General features: G+C 46.7%; 1 protein-coding gene across 1 annotated transcript in view; it reads left to right on the top strand.

Moving 5' to 3' along the window:
• The first annotated feature begins 2,217 nt into the window (after positions 1 to 2,217).
• LOC130284650 (uncharacterized) overlaps positions 2,218 to 17,606 on the top strand; it is a 30,693-nt gene continuing 15,304 nt past the window's right edge. Inside the window, exon 1 of the mRNA XM_056535202.1 lies at positions 2,218 to 2,279. The gene's annotated coding sequence lies outside the window, so the exon portion shown is untranslated. The remainder of the gene's footprint in view (positions 2,280 to 17,606) is intronic.

Raw genomic sequence — 17,606 nt, 5'->3', positions numbered from 1 at the left:
GTTTTTCTCCATATTTTTTGTATGGGCCATTTATATACTTATATACGTTTATCATATCCCCCCTTAAACGTCTCTTCTTAAGACTAAACAATTGTAACTCCTTTAATCGCTCCTCATAGCTAAGATGTTCCATGCCCCATATTAGTTTAGTCGCGCGTCTCTGCACCCTTTCCAACTCCGCAGTGTCCCTCCTATGAACAGGCGACCAAAACTGAACAGCATATTCCAGGTGAGGCCGTACCAATGCTTTATAAAGGGGGAGTATTATGTCCCTGTCCCTTGAGTCCATGCTTCTTGTTATACATGACAATATCCTGCCAGCTTTGGAAGCAGCAGCCTGACATTGCATGCTATTCTGTAGTCTGTGATCTACAAGTACACCCAGATCCTTCTCTACCAGTGACTCTGCCAGTTTAATCCCCCCTAAGACATACGACGCATGCAGGTTATTAGTACCCAGATGCATAACTTTACATTTATCCACATTGAACCTCATTTGCCAAGTGGATGCCCAGGCACTTAGTCTATCCAAGTCATCTTGTAACTTATGCACATCCTCTATAGACTGTACCGTGCTACAAAGCTTGGTGTCATCTGCAAAGATAGAAACAGAGCTGTTAATACCATCCTCTATATCATTGATAAATAAATTAAACAGCAGCGGGCCCAGTACTGAACCTTGGGGTACACCACTAATAACCGGGGACCAATCAGAGTACGAATCGTTGACCACCACTCTCTGGGTACGATCCATGAGCCAGTGTTCAACATGTCTCTGCACGTCACTGATGTCCTCCTCAGGTTCCTCAAAAGTGTATGATTCAGGACCCTGAATGCTGGAAACACCACGTCACCCTCCTCATCAATAATTGCCCGCCTAGCGTAGGAAGCGGCAGATGTCTCCTCCACTTCTTGGCTGGGCGGTAGCTGCTGACTGTCGTCTAATACATCTTCCTCACTGAATAGTGAAGCTCAACCCACTGCGTAAGATACTTCTTTAGGGGAGGGAAAAGCATAGGACAGAGGCAATTTGGGGACAGGGACTGCTCCCGGGCCATGCCAACTGAGGGTTATGTCTGAGGAACCCACCGACTGTTGACTGGGGGTATCAGATGTTACTTGTGATGAAGTGGATGACCGCGTCAACCAATCGAAGATGACAGATTGGTTGTCGGTAGAGACACGACCGGTAGCTGATAACGGGAGCTCAGGCCTCTCGCTGTGACTCCTGCTGCCACTCGCCCCTAGTCTGCTGCGACCTCTGCCTGATAAATTTAGGCCTCTGCCACTCCTCTGAGCACATCCTGGCACTTCTCTGCCTGACATGCTTAGTGCGTATACAAGGGGAGTAAAATACGCTTCACTATATGTGGGCTTGTTGCAGATTAACAGGTTCAAAAAAGTACACTACTAGATGTAGCTATGTGGTATGCACATATGAAAGAAAAAAAGGCTCTATAGTACACTTGCTGGTGGTTACTGTTCTCTGGCCTTTCACTGTATGTAGGTTTGTTTCAGATTAACAGGTACAAAAAAGCACACTATTTATTTGTAGGTATGCAGCAGATTCTTTCATGTGTGAAAAAATACACAAAATTGTGCTGAAAATCCCTCCTGCCTTTCATACAAAGGTTCAGGGCCGGCCTTTGGGGTGTGCGAGCTGTGCGGTCGCACGTGGCGCCATAGCAACAGGGGCGCCGGGCGGCCAGGGTAGAGTTGAAGCGCTGCTCAGGGCCAGACACACTTAGAACTCCTAGCGCTTACTGCAGACACAATTTTTTACACTCCCCTCTGCTGTTTCCTGATCTCCGCTCTTAGGGATCAGGGAACAGTGGGGATATTACTGCAGGGAGCTAGACACATAGCGAGCGCTGCAGGCGGGACTAGCGCTCCCACGGGGCAAGACACACTTCACTACATCCCCACTGCTAAGCGGAGATATGGGCAAGGCATTAGCGCTGCAGGGATGAACAGAGAAGCAGGCTGCTCTCAGGGCACGAGTCCGGCAGGAACGGTGTTCCTTTGCTTTTTCCAGAGAAGGAACACCGTCCCTGTTACATTAGTCCTGCAGGACCGACCTCTGTTCTTACCCTCCCTCTCTTCCCCTGGCCCGGACTGCTGAATGTGGAGATGTAGGACCTGTGATGATGTCACCATCACATGTTAGGGGCGGAGCTAAGCTGTGGAGGAAAAGGAGAGATTGTGTCTTAAGGACCTGTGTGATGCTGTGGAGGAGCCGGAGCTGAGCTCGAGGAGAGATCACATGTCACTACAGTAAGGTAATTACATGGAAGGAGATTAGTACAGTGTCATCCCTGTAGTAATGAGAATACATGAGGGGGTTTGTTACAGTGTGTCACCCCTGTAGTAAGGCGATTACATGGGGAGGAGGTTTGTTACAGTGTGTCACCCCAGTAGTAAGGAGATTACATGAGGAGGAGGTTTGTTACAGTGTGTCACCCCAGTAGTAAGGAGATTACATAAGGAGGGGGTTTGTTACAGTGTGTCACCCCTGTAGTAAGGAGATTACATAAGGAGGAGGTTTGTTACAGTGTGTCACCCCAGTAGTAAAGAGATTACATGAGGAGGGGTTTGTTACAGTGTGTCACCCCAGTAGTAAGGAGATTACATGAGGAGGAGGTTTGTTACAGTGTGTCACCCCAGTAGTAAGGAAATTACATGAGGAGGAGGTTTGCTACAGAGTGTTACCCCAGTAGTAAGGAGATTACATGAAGAGGGGGATTGTTCCAGTGTGTCACCCCAGTAGTAAGGGGATTACATGAGGAGGAGGTTTGTTACAGTGTGTCACACCAGTAGTAAGGAGATTATATGAGGAGGAGGTTTGTTACAGTGTGTCACCCCAGTAGTAAGGAGATTACATGAGGAGGAGGTTTTTTTACACTGTGTCACCCCAGTAGTAAGAAGATTACATGAGGAGGAGGTTTGTTACAGTGTGTCACCCCAGTAGTAAGGAGATTAAATGAGGAGGAGGTTTGTTACAGTGTGTCACCCCAGTAGATTAAATGAGGAGGAGGTATGTTACAGTGTGTCACCCCAGTAGATTACATGAGGAGGAGGTTTGTTACAGTGTGTCACCCCAGTAGTAAGGAGATAACATGAGGAGGAGGTTTGTTACAGTGTGTCACCCCAGTAGTAAGGAGATTACATGATGAGGATGTTTGTTACAGTGTGTCACCCCAGTAGTAAGGAGAGTACATGAGGAGGAGGTTTGTTACAGTGTGTCACCCCAGTAGTAAGGTGATTACATGAGGAGGAGGTTTGTTACAGTGTGTCACCCCAGTAGTAAGGAGATTACATGATGAGGAGGTTTGTTACAGTGTGTCACCCCAGTAGTAAGGAGATTACATGAGGAGGAGGATTGTGACAGTGTGTCACCCCAGTAGTAAGGAGATTACATGAGGAGGAGGTTTGTTACAGTGAGTCACCCCAGTAGTAAGGAGATTACATAAGGAGGAGGTTTGTTACAGTGTGTCACCCCAGTAGTAAGGAGATTACATGAGGAGGAGGTTTGTTACAGTGTGTATACAGTTAAAATCTGTGACTGAGCCCTGTTACTAAGCTCTTATAAACGATGGGCAGCTGTATGCCTGCAGCCTGTAAGAAGCCTGGAACCGTGCAGGATGTCAAGTTTTAGCTTGGACGTTTTTTTTTTTTTTTTGCGCAATCTGCGGGTTGTATTATAAATCTTGGGTGAGTTCCCACACTTTTTTTTTTCCAGGACCTGACCCCTGGTTGCTCTGATCCCAAAGGTTGAATGTCTCACTCATTGTGAAGGTCCTTTTAAAGGGGCACTCCTGTAGAAAAATATATTTTTGTGCGAGGTTAGCTCGCACAGGGCGCCTGAACACCTAAGGCCGGCCCTGCTAAGGTTCAAGAGGCTGGAGGAAGCTTGTTTTCATGTATGAGGCAAAGATATCCAATCTGCCCCTCTCTGATAAAAGACTGAATTCAGTGTCCACAAATTAAAGGTTGTAATAATTCTTTCCAATGTCACACAGGCAAACTGCAACAACGGCGAGCGGAATGTCACTGGCTGGCTAGCAGATGAAACACTGTGCTATTAAGTTCAGCGTATCTGTGGTGCACTACACAAACACACTCGCAGGCTCCATCCTCTCTCTCTGAGTGCATGGAGGAAATGAGCCTCTTTAAAATGGATGGGGATTACATAGCGCAGTGACATCACAGGGGTGAATGGATGCTGATAGGCTGTATCAATCATGTGACTCAGGGTCATCCCGCCTACCTCCCTTCCAGCTGTACTTTCCCGCCCTCCCATAATCCTCTGCCCCATGTAGTGACATGTGGATCTGCCATTTTAGGTCTCCTTTAGCCGGGAACGCTGTAAAATGCAGTTTAATTAAGTGATTTGCGTGATAGAATCGTGGCGATATTCGCATTCGTTGCAAATCGGTTATTTCAGGAAATTTGTAATGAATTCGGGTTCGTCAGCTTCGATTTGCTCATCTCTAGTCATACCGACAACTTCTCTTCCCGCCTTGCATTCCCGCCTGATGTGGATCTGCCATTTTAGATGCCCTGGAGCCTGGAACGCTGTTTAATGAAGCAATTTGTGCGATAAAATCGCAGCAATATTCGCATTCGTTGCAAATCGAATATTTCCTGAAATGTGTAATTAATTCCGGTTCATCAGCTTTGATTCACTCATCTTTACTCTTAGGCAGTGTCATACACGTGTTTTGTGGCTGATTGCATTGCCTGTTTGCATAGAACCTGTTCGCTGAAACTAAACTTTTTTGAAAAGTTCCAGGCACCTGCTTACTGCTGCTACTTCTACTGGTGTTAAAATTTCCACCAACATTTTTACTGGCAGCAGGGGCGGATCCAGAGTCGAGTCTCGGGAGGGGCACTATTAGAGTATTTTGTGTTGGCGGACAGAAAACAAGGTGTTGCTTACGGAACTTACAATATTATTAAATGTATCATACAGTCCTAACCTTGTTTAAGACTCTTAGGCCGTGTTCACATGTCAGAATAAATATCAAATATACCAACTGCCACAGAATGGGAAAGTGCTAAAGAAGTTTTTACCATTTAAAACTACAGCTCCCAATATGACCTAAGCAGTGATGAGGGGATGCTGGGAGTTGTTGTTACACCCATCATTACTGCAGAACTTCTTCAGTGACTCCAGCTCTGATGGGACACACACAGGAGGATACAGAATGATATCAGTGACTATAGGTGATGTCTTCTCTATAGTCTTTCCTTGTCCAATTCAGATGTACATATCACCAGGACTTGTTCCATCTAAATGTTCTCTCTGCAGAACTTGATGCCCAGACGTCTCCTCACTATGTCAGCGGATTCTTATCCTCTATATGAAAACAATAATTATTATAATACTGCCAGACACTATATTCTTCGAATATAATACTGGCACATACCTTCTGAATATAATTCTGACACACTGTACCCCCTGAATAAACAACACACTGTACCCTCTGAATATAATACCGCCACACACTGTACCCTCTGAATATTATACTACCACACACTGCGCCATCTAAATATACTACCACACACTGTGCTCTCTGAATATAACACTACCTCACACTGTGCCCTCTAAATTTAATACTAGCAAACACTGCACTCTCTGAATATAATACTACCATACACTGCACTCTCTGAATATAATACTACCACACACTGTGCCCTCTGAATATAATACTACCACACTGTGCCCTCTAAATTTAATACTACCAAACACTGCACTCTCTGAATATAATACTACCACACACTGCACTCTCTGAATATAATACTACTACACACTGTGCCCTCTAAATGTAATACTACCACACACTGCACTCTCTGAATATAATACTACCACACACTGCACTCTCTGAATATAATACTACCACACACTGTGCCCTCTAAATTTAATACTACCACACACTGCACTCTCTGAATAGAATACTACCACACACTGCACTCTCTGAATAGAATACTACCACACACTGTACCCTCTGTATATAATACTACCACACACTGCACTCTCTGAATATAATACTACCACACACTGTACCCTCTAAATTTAATACTACCACACACTGCACTCTCTGAATATAACTTGCTGTGCAGTGCACCCTCTGAATAAAATACCCAAATGTATTGTGGCCCATAAAAAAACGTATCTCCCCAGAAATTCCTCATAATCTACAATATACTTCTGAAATGCAGAACACTCTGTGCCTTCACATATAGTAATAATGCCCCATCTTGTGCCCCTACATATAATAATTGTGACCTGTCCTGTTCCCCCCACATAATAATGCCCTGTGCCCCTAACATATATTCCCCCTGTGCTGTGCCCTTCACATATAATTCCCCGTTCTTTGCCCCTCACATATAATGCCACCATCATGCGTCCCTCCCATATAATGCCCCCTGTGCTGTGCCCCTCACATATAATGCCCCCCGTGCTGTGCCCCTCACATATAATGTCCCCTGTGCTGTTCCCCTCACATATAATGCCCCCTGTGCTGTGCCCCTCACATATAATGCTCCTGTCATATGCCCCACACATATAATGCCCCCTGTGCTGTGCCCTTCACATATAATGCCCCCGTTCTTTGCCCCTCACATATAATGCCCCCATTCTTTGCCCCTCACATATATGCCCCCATCATGCGCCCCTCACATATAATGCCTGTGCTGTGCCCTTCACATATAATGCCCCCGTTCTTTGCCCCTCACATATAATGCCCCCATCATGCGCCCCTCACATATAATGCCCCCTGTCCTGTCCAGTCAGGGGGCATTATATGTGAGGGGCACAGCACAGGGGGCATTATATGTTTGGGGCACATGACAGGAGCATTATATGTGAGGGGCACAGGACAGGGGGCATTATATGTGAGGGGCGCATGATGGCGCATTATATATGAGGGGCACAGGATGGGGGCATTATATATGAGGGGCGCATGATGTGGGCATTATTTGTGAGGGGCACAGCACAGGGGGCATTATATGTGTGGGACACAGCACAGGGGGCATTATATGTGATGGGCACAGAACAGGGGGCATTATATGTGTGGGGCACAGCACGGGCATTATATGTGAGGGGAACAGCACAGGGGACATTATGTGTGGGGCACAGCACAGGGGGCATTATATCATATAATGCCCCCTGTGCTTTGCCCCACACATATAATAAATACCCCCTGTGCTGTGCCCCACACATTTAATACCCCCTGTGCTGTGCCCCCCACACATATAATTTATATGGGTGGGCACAGCACAGGGGGCATTATATGTGAGAGGCACAGCACAGGGGGCATTATATGTGAGGGGCACAGGGGGCATTATATGTGAGGGGCACAGCACAGGGGGCATTATATGTGAGGGGCACAGCACAGGAGGCCCCCCTGTCATGTGCTCTTCACATATAGTGCCCCCAGTGCTTTTCCCTGCAGCCCCTTAGATTAAAAATTCCCTTCTCCCCCCCCTCCCCCCTCCCCCTGTACAATATAGTGCCCTTAACAGTGGCACATATTCTGTCCCCCAAATCCCCTGGGCCCTGAGCATACTCTTAGTACTTACAATATGCTGGCCGCGGGGACGGGATTTCCGGGCGCCGGCGCCATGATGTGACGTCATCGTGCCGGCCTGCAGTGGATCGCGTCCCCGTAGCTCACATGCTGTGTACTCACAGCGTGTGACTGCCAAGGTTAGTGAATGGTGGAGCGGGAGCTTACAGCTTCGGTTCCACCATTCTAGGGGGCGGGGGGCAGCAATCTCGGGGGGGCAATTGCCCCGTTGCCCCCCCCCCCCCTGGATCCGCCACTGACTGGCAGATGACTTTTGAAAAGCTTGTTTAACTCTAAACATGATTTTCCACATGTGATCTGGAAATAGGGTCTGGAGCTAGAAGACAGGTCCTGAACATCTTTAGGAGGTGATGGGGGATCAAGTAGGTGATGAAGTTGTGGGGGATCAAGTTGTGGCACTCTAACAGCTTGGCTTCAGCTTCCTGACACAGGGTTTTATAAATCTTCAGATGCTTATCACTTGTTACACTGGTATATTTATTTGAATTCTCTGACAAGGTCAAGGCTGTTTGCAGCTTATATAATGAAATTAAGTTTATAGCTTTCATAATGTTTTCATTTCTCACCCACTGGTTAACATAAAACAGTAAATTTGCACACCCCACCCTTAAAAAATAAAAGTATATCTGCAGGATGCAAAATGTTATATGAACAGGGCCTTACATTGCTTTAAAAAATACATTTTTATATACTGGCATTTCTGATTTTAGATAGTCCAGCTGTAGAGAAATCCTTACACCCTAATATACTGATGAGTTCTCCATCATCACCATCACATCCAACTCCTGCAGCCAGCAAAGACTTAGATCAATGTTGTGTCAGGCTACATGGCATAAAACCAATATGACTTGTTAAAATTATGCAATATTGTTATGTTTGCCAAAAAATATCTCACATACAAAGTGGATAAACTAGACTAAGTTAAACAAACTAACAAAACACTTAAGTACATCCAAAGTCAGTGTCTGTGAGTAGGCAGAATATCACTATCAATCTGCCTTTTATGCCTCTCTCTCTCATTCTCTCTCTTACTGTGAACTTTGGTATAACGTTTCCATTTGAAGGGAATGTACCATCAAAATGACCTATTGTGTAAATCAAGCTTTTATGTTATCCACCCATTTAACAATTGTTGGTGATGGTTTTTCTCATTTTCCATTTTACTATCTATATTTTATAATAATACATAAATATTGCATTTTTCATTCTGGACACTGGGCTTAAAACTAAGCTGAGACTTCCTGTTCTGTACAGATAATTTATTTGTAATGCGAATCTTCTAAGCGTAGACAGGAGAATGGTGAAAGAGGACACCAGTAGAGAGATAACATTGAATCCACCATTCAAAGCAGAGATCAGCATCCCCCCTCCCTGTAGAATTACCTCTGAAAAGGTCACAGATAATGCCCAGTAGTGTTTGTAATTCAACTGAATGGGACAAGTCCTGTCTATAATTGTCTATGGCCATTGTTTCCTGCTGTAAAAAATATCTTCAAATCCTGTTAAAAACAGCTCAGGCAAGATGAAAGCCCCCATAATAATGTACACAAAATTAAATAAAAAATGAAAAATCTGAAAACTGAAACACATTAGAAAAAAGAAAACATTTCAGTACCTGTCTCTAATCAGAGGTTTAGGTGATAAATTTACTTTAACCTATTCCCTAGTCAGGATGTATGGGTATGGGGGAGAGATGGGGAAATGGCTTTGAATCAGGATTTTGCTGTAATCCTGCTCTGTACTGGACGGCCCCTGGTTGATATAGTCAAAGGCCGCAGCTAATAGTCTGAAGTGACAATCGCTGCAAGGTTAACAATCATTTAGACGATGAAATCAAACTCGTTAGCAGGACCTAATCCATTAAATTTTCAAGAACATTTTCCAAACAGATTCTTTGTTAGGCACTGGATCTGAAGTAGATATGAGGGGTCTGTATGTTAGAAGCCGCCATAAATAACCCTCTTTGAAATACAGCTTCTCTCATTTTGTAGTGGCCTTTTTAATAATTCAGCATTTTAAAGAAATACCCCATATGTTGTCATAGAATGCTATCAGACTACAGGCCTTAGAAATGAAGGAGCACCTAATAGTTTATGAGGCTTCTTTTTATTTGTGTTTTTTAAAGTACCACTTCAAGTTTTCAAAACATAAAGGGGTATTCCACCCCTTCACATCTCATTCCCTATCCAATGATCTCTGGTGCGGCACCCCAGTCATCCAGTGCACAGAGCGACCACAGCTTTCATGCCATCTCCATTCATGTCTATGGGAGGAGGCATTATGGCTATGTATTGGCCATTACGCCCCTTCCCATAGACATGAATAGAGGGTGTATAGCGTGACATCACGAAAAGAGAAACTCCAAGCTTCTGTGTTTAGAATGCTTTTAACATATTGTTTCTTATGTTATTATTAGACACTTTGATATTTACTTGCTTTTAAAAGTCTCAACCTTTATATGTTTTTAATGTGATTGAAAAAACAGCCAATAGGTGGCTCTGTCCTTTTCCCTGCCGAAGGTCAAACAGTTAGCTTGGTCTCCTCCCGGCCTGGCAGGAGACCAAACTCAGGAAGTACGTGCAGGGCATGGCGAGGCACTGCTCTCACAGGCTTCAGAGACATCGTGTCTGCTGGCGAATTCCCACTTTCTCCACTGGGAGCTCACATGGTGTAAACAAAGGTAACGGTATGATACAGAGCTTTTTAAAGTTCAGAATTTTTTTTTAAGGGCAGGAGTGGTATTCGGAGTAGTTAGGGAATATAATCTGAGTTAGGGTGGGTTCATACTACGTTTGTGGTGTACGGATGCCAGATCCGGTTGGGAGGAACAAAAACCGGTAGCTCCCGTATACCAGCCGGATGCGGCCTGAACCCCATTGGGATCCCCATGGAATACTGGAGCGGCCATTTTCGCTCCTTTCAACCAGATCCGGCACCCGTACACTACAAACGTAGTGTCAACCCCCCCTAACTCAGACACTGAGCCACTTAAGAAAGGAGCAGCAGACTCCTGAAACGCATATGGCACTTTATTTGATGATCCCCTTGAGCAGGTGACATCAACTACCCTCTGAGCAATCAGTGACAGATGCCTCCAGCTGCATCCTCAGAAACTGGCATCAATCTACAGGAGCACACGTTCTTTGACATGGGATCCTACCCGGCGAAGCCTCCGCCCCCACAGCGCTCACTGTACAGGTGACAACCACCTTTCACGGCTCACCGCACTGCTGGAGGAAACAAATGAGGCCCAACAACAGGTGAGCGGGACATAGTCCAATTTCCTACTTTACAGCAGCAGCCAAAAGACTTGTTTTTCTCTATGCAGGAGCACCACTACAGCACAGAGTTCTGCACCTATAAACTGCATTGCTTTTTTTACAGGAGAAGATCAGAGCGTAAAGTTTTATTTAATGTGCCAGCAGCTTGCGGAGACCAATATGGCGGTACAATGACAAAGCCTGGAGGTGGACGGAAGCATGAGGAGACCATATAGTGGCTGAATGACACAACCTCGATGTGTCGAAAGCATGAGGAGACCACATAGTTGCAGAATGATACAGCCTGGAGGTGGCAGCAGCATGATGAGAACATATGGACGCAGAATGAGACAGCTGGAGCTGGCATCAGGAGTCCTGAAAATGACCCGGGGACATAGTGGGGCGGTGGGGTGCAATATCATTACCCAGTGACGAAGGTGGAAATAATGAGTGGTTCCTTTGTGGGCCGCCCTTTTGAAAACGAGCAACGCTTTCCTCGAAAAGGTGGAAGGGAACAATCAATTGTCCATTGTAGCAGGTGGGGGTAAAAAAAATCCCCCTGTAAGGCCCTACTCTCGCCCTATTGATTCCCTTCTTGGCAAGTGCTACTTGCCCTAAAAAGGGTGGCCCCACACAGGAAACTTTCCCTATTTCCACCTAAAAAGTCTGTGAAATGGTAGTTTGTAGGTATTAATAGGGAGATGTTCCTGTGTGGGGCTGCCCTTTTAAGGGCGAGTAACACTTGCCAAGAACAGAATTAATATAGCGTGAGTAGGGCCTTACAGGGGAAGTTTTTACCCCCACCAGTTACAATGGACCATACGTTGTTCCCTTCCACCTTTTAGAGGTCTTTGCATCATATCAATACTTGTAACTGTATTGTATCAATCAATGGCTGTAACTGGGGAGCAGCTCCTTAAATATGTTTAACACTATCCATATTTGTTCAGTGTTGGTGTGGCACCATGGTCAATCTACTCTGATGCATCAGGCATTGGTGGATGGAAATCCTGGTTGATTCATGCCTGATTCATCTTCACAAAGGTCACTCTTTCCACATTTTTAGTGGACAGATGAGTTCCCCTTGGGGTTACTATGGCCACCCCCTCACTAAACACCCGCTCTGATGGCACACTACTGGCTCAGGTGGCAGTGAGATGTAGGTGCCACGTCTCCAGTGCCCTGGCCATCCATCGTTTCCAACACGTGTTCTAGTAAATGAAGCAGTGGAATAATGTTATTCATCCCATAATCGTGACGACTTACTAATAATGTGGCTTCCTCAAAGGGCCTGAGTGAACGGCAGGTGTCACATATGAGCTGCCACTGGTTGACATTGAAGTTACACAGGGAAGTTCCCCTATCTGCTTGGATCATCAAAAAATCGGTGATGGCTTTTCTCTGTTCGTATAGTTGGTCCAACATATGGAGGGTGGAATTCCAATGTGTGGAAACGATGCAAATCAGACTATGTTGGGGGATACCGTTCTGACGCTGCAGCTGAAGGAAGGTGGGCTTTGCGGTGTACGAATGGCTGAAGTGCATGCAAAGTTTCCTTCCCATTGTCTTGCAGATGGGGGGAACACTTCAGGAACAGCTTGACAACCAGATTAAACATGTGTGCCATGCAGGGCACATGTCTTACGCTTCCTTGTCGCAGCGCAGACAAGATGTTCTTCCAGTTGTCGGTCACCATCGTTCCCATTTCTAGTTTTTGTGGCGTAAGCCATGATTCGATTTCTTGATGAATTACTTTTAGCAGTTCCTCTCCTATGTGACTCCGTTCGCCAAGGCAAACCATGTGAAGAACAGCATTACACCGCTGTGCCCTGCACACATGGTATGCTGAAGGGACACTGAGACTTGTCCATGCAGTGGAGGCTGAGGACACGGTGGAGGATGAGGAGGCGGAGTCGCAAACTGTCACAGGACCAACGGCCTGGGAGCGTGGAGGAGGAAGCGGCATGACCTGTCCAAGTTGCTGTTATGGCTGTGCAGGAACCACATTTACCCAGTGGGCAGAAAAGGACATGTCTTGTCCCTGACCGTAGTTACAGCTCCACACGATGGTGCTGCTGTGCACTTTGGTACATACCGACAGACTCAAGGACTGGCCCATCTTCAGTTCCACAAACTGTGCAGGGCAGGTACTTCGCAAGGAACTGACAGCTTGGCACTCTCCACCTTGGATCGGCACAAGCCATCAGTTCTCTGAAAGGTGCAGAGTCCACCATTTGAAAAGGGAGGAACTTGGACAGCAACTTGGACAGGAGCACATTCGGCTTCTGTGCCGTTGGATGAGTGGGCGCATACTGTTGTCTCTTGGATATGGCTTCGCCTATGGATTGCTGGTGAAATGACTGACTCGAAGTAGGAGGAGCACAGGGGCGGACTGACCGGACGGTCCGATCGGATGTTGTCCGAGGGCCCGGCCGGGTTAAGGGCCCACAGCCGCTACTGAGGATCCGGGACACTCGTCCCAGATCCCCAGCAGACAGCGCTGTCTTCTCCGGTATGTGCGATACATGCACATAAAGGAGAAGGCCTCCACTCTGTCTGAGCCGCATCTGCACCTTACACAGAGGAGATGTGACCTCCGCGCTCGCGCAGCATGCAGTACAGTCGCTGAAGACGTCACTAATCGACGCCTATACTGTGGAGGGGAGAAGACACGGGCCCCTGCTGCTGAGGAGATCGCTGTGTGAGCATAATTTTTAATTTTTTTTTAACTCTGCCTATTACTATGGGGAAGAGGTGGGGTGGGTAACTCTGCCTATACGTATGGGGAAAGGGTGGGTAACTGCCTATACCTATGAGGAGGGGGGTAACTCTGCCTATACTTAAGGGGAAGAGGTTGGGGGGGGTAACTCTGCCTTTACCAATGGGGAAGAGGGTGGGGGGTAACTCTGCCTATACCTATGGGGAAGATGGGGGTAACTATGCCTATACCTATGGGGAAGAGGGGGGTTACTCTGCCTATACAAATGGGGAAGAGGGGGGGTGGTAACTCTGCCTATACCTATGGATAAAGGGGGGTAGCTCTGCCAATACCTATGGGGAAAAGGGGGTTTAACTCTGCCTATACCTACGGGGAAATGGGGGGGTTAACTCTGTTCCTATACCTATTGGGAAGGGGGGGTAACTCTGCTGCCTATACCTATGGGGAAGGGGGGTTAAGTCTGCTGCCTATACCTATGTGGAGGGGTGGGGGGCTATCTCTGCTGCCTATACCTTTGGGGAAGGGGGGTTAACTCTGCTGCCTATACCTACAGGAAAGGGTGGTTAACTCTGCTGCCTATACCTACAGGGAAGGGGGTTAACTCTGCTGCCTATACCTACAGGCAAGGGGGAGTTAACTCGGTTGCCTATACCTGCAGGGAAGGGGGGTTAACTCTGCTGCCTATACCTACGGGGACAGAGGGGCTACCTAACTTACTACCTAACTACTTACCTACATACCAGACTATCTAACTACCACATTGCTGGTGAGTGACACCGTCGGCCCACCCACTACCTGGACACACTATATAACACACCTGTGCACTTAATCACTCTGCTGCACTAATATATATAGATATATATATATATATATATATATATATCGAGCATGATCTGAATATTTGATTTGATTGTACAGTGACCCCCCGACCTACGATGGCCCCGACATATGATGAAATCGACATACAATGGCCTCTCAGAGGCCATCGCATGTCGATGTCAGCATTGACATACGATGCTTTTTTATGTCGGGGCCATCCCAAGTGCTATCCGGCAGCGCCAAATGCTTAAGATGCTGCCGGATAGCAGCTTAATGTTCCTCGTGTGGTGCGGTAAGTATTACTTACCCCTCCACGATGCTTCGGGGTGCCCTCCGGGTCCAGCACTGGTCTTCCGGCGTCTTCTCGGCCCCCTCCGATGACGTCAATACGCTGCTGCGCACGCCATCCAATAGGAATGGCGTACGCAGCGGCGTAATGATGTCGCTACGCAGGCCCAGTAAGGCCTTGCGGAAAACAGAAGAGGACCGGAGAAGACAGAAGAGGACCGGAGAAGACAGAAGAGGACCGGAGAAGACAGCGGAGAGCCCAGAGGAGGCCCGGGATCACCATCGGGAGCTGCGGGGACACCATCTCGAGCGGCGGGGACAGGTGAGTACAGCTTCCTATACTTTACATTGCACGGATCCCTCAACATACGATGGATTGGACAAACGATGGCTCGTTTGGAACGAATTACCATCGTATGTTGAGGGACCACTGTATATGCATCAATGTACCGAGCATTTCTTTTTGATCATTGTATATACACCATTTGCATACTTTGCAAACTTTGTTTTCATTTAACATGTTAGTTAAAGAGACGGTCCTGTGTGACCTTAAATACTCACTGTTGTGAATCCCTCTTTGCTTGAAAATGGCAGTGTGAGGTTGCCGAAACTTAGCTTTATTTGGGAGTGAATAAACATCACTTTTCTTCACCAATTTGGAGTACCACTGACTTTTCTTCAAGTATATTTTTGGATTCCTAACCAGGATCGACAGCGGGAGGCACCCTCACACATTTGTTAAAGGAGTGCTACCATCTCTACTACTACTACCTACATACCCAGCTACCTAACTATGTACATACCTGGCCTTCATACATGGCTGCCTAACTACCTAGCTAGCCCTCTACCTACCTGGGTTGTCACCTACCTACATATCTGGCTTCCTGATCTACCTACCTACCTAGTTACCTATTTACCTGGCTACCTACCTACCTGCCCTTTTACTGTGCAGGACACCAAGGAGGGCATTATTACAGTTTGTGGTCCTATAGATAGAACGATTGTGTAGAGGAGGGGAATGCACTGGAAAAATGCAGAGTCTGACATGTTTGTCCTGCAGATGTTAAGAGATCCACATGGTGGTCTTATCCTGAAGGAAAAGAAAAGGAAAGAGGATGCCGCTGATCAGAAAATACGTAATTGTGAGTCAAAAAAATGTTACTGTAATCACTTATATGGTATACACATCCTGTGTACAGCTGATATCTACCGCCATATTGTCCTGTATATAATCACTTATACAGATCTTTTATAGTATACTGGTATGTGTATAGTGGTTTCAGTACAGTATGGTGGTATAATTATTGTGTGGTGGTATATATTTACTCCTTGTATACCAATATTATTGGTCATGAAAATGTTAAAGTCTTTCTTACATATATAAATTTTTGTTTATTGTGTGTGGGATTTGGGTGGAATAGGAGCGTGGAGGAAGATTGACGAGCTGCAGAGTCTAGCAAGGGCCTTTGCCTTTTTTTTGGTCCTGGGGCCCCGAGTGTTGTCAGTCTGCCCCTGGAGGAGCAGGAGCTTCTGGAGCGACAGAAGATGGGTATAACACACAGCTCCCTCCGGCTGAGGTGGTGAAGCCTTGGCTGGCTGAAACAGGGAGAGGGAGCGGCGTGCCACTGGGTGATACAACAGGCTGGACCACCACATCGGAGCCACAGTTCTGCTTTATGGTGACGCTGCATATGTTGACGCAGGTCCGTGGTGCCAACATTGGGACCCTGGCCACGCTTCACCTTCTGCCGCCACATATTGCAAGTGGCCAGGTTAACATCCTCTGTATGCTTTTTGAAATACTGCCATACCGTAGAGTAGATGATTTTTCCCACCAACAGTCCGCACTGATTGACTGCTACTGCCGTTGAGTCCAAGAACCCTTGTTTCACTACCTCCCGGGAAGGTAAGCTGCCATGAATCAGGTGTTCTACCCCAGGCACATTTGGCTCCAGACTTTCCACTTCTGCAACCATGTTTACTCCCAACCATGCTACCATCTTGCTGGCTCTTCAGCTGCAACCTGCAACCCTCTTCTCCTGATGATGATGAAGCCCCTTCTGCACCCAGGTCCCAAGTGTGATCGGCTTCATCATCATCGAGTTGTGTCTGCACATCACTGATGTCCTTCTCAGGTTCCTCAACAGTGTCTGCTTCAGGAGCCTGAATGTTTGCAACATCACTTCCCACACCACTCTCCTCATCATTACTTGCCTGACTAGTGGAGGAAGCGGCGGATGTCTCCTCAACTTCTTGGCTGGGCAGTAGCTGCTGACTGTCCTCTAGATTGTACTCACTAAATAATGGAGCTGGACCCACAGCATAATATACTTCTGTGGAGGACAGCATAGGACAAAAGCAATGGGAGTACAGGTACTGCTTCCGGGCCATGCCAACTGAGGGTTGTGTCTGAGGAACCCACCGACTGTTGACTGGTGGTGTCAGATGTCACTTGTGATTAAGTGGATGACTGTGTTAACTGATCGATGACGGCAGATGGGTTGCTAGTCGAGACACGACCAGTAGCTGATACCGGGGGCTCAGGCCTCTCGCTGCGACTCCTGCTGCCACTCACACCTAGTCTGCTTTTAGCTCTGCCTGATGAATTTAGGCCTCTTCCACTCCTCTGTGCACGTCCTGGCACTTCTCTGCTTGACATATTTAGTGCGCATGTGGGGGGGGAGTACAATTCACTCCACTACGCTTAAAACAGTATTTGTCTACAACACCAGCAGGTGTGCTTTTGGCTTATCTTTCCCAGTACCTAGGCCCTTAAGACTTTAACAAGAACAAAATGGTACACCATTTAGATATATGTATGTGGTATGCACTTATGAGGGGAGGACAATGCGCTCCAGTACACTTAAAACAGTATTTCTCTACAACACCAGCAGGTGTGTACTTTTGCCTGGCCTTTCACAGTATCTA

This window comes from Hyla sarda, chromosome 8 (genome assembly GCF_029499605.1).
Source record: "Hyla sarda isolate aHylSar1 chromosome 8, aHylSar1.hap1, whole genome shotgun sequence".
NCBI lineage: Eukaryota > Metazoa > Chordata > Amphibia > Anura > Hylidae > Hyla > Hyla sarda.
The sequence above is the reverse complement of the archived record's forward strand: the minus strand, read 5'-3'. Positions and strand labels throughout refer to the sequence as shown.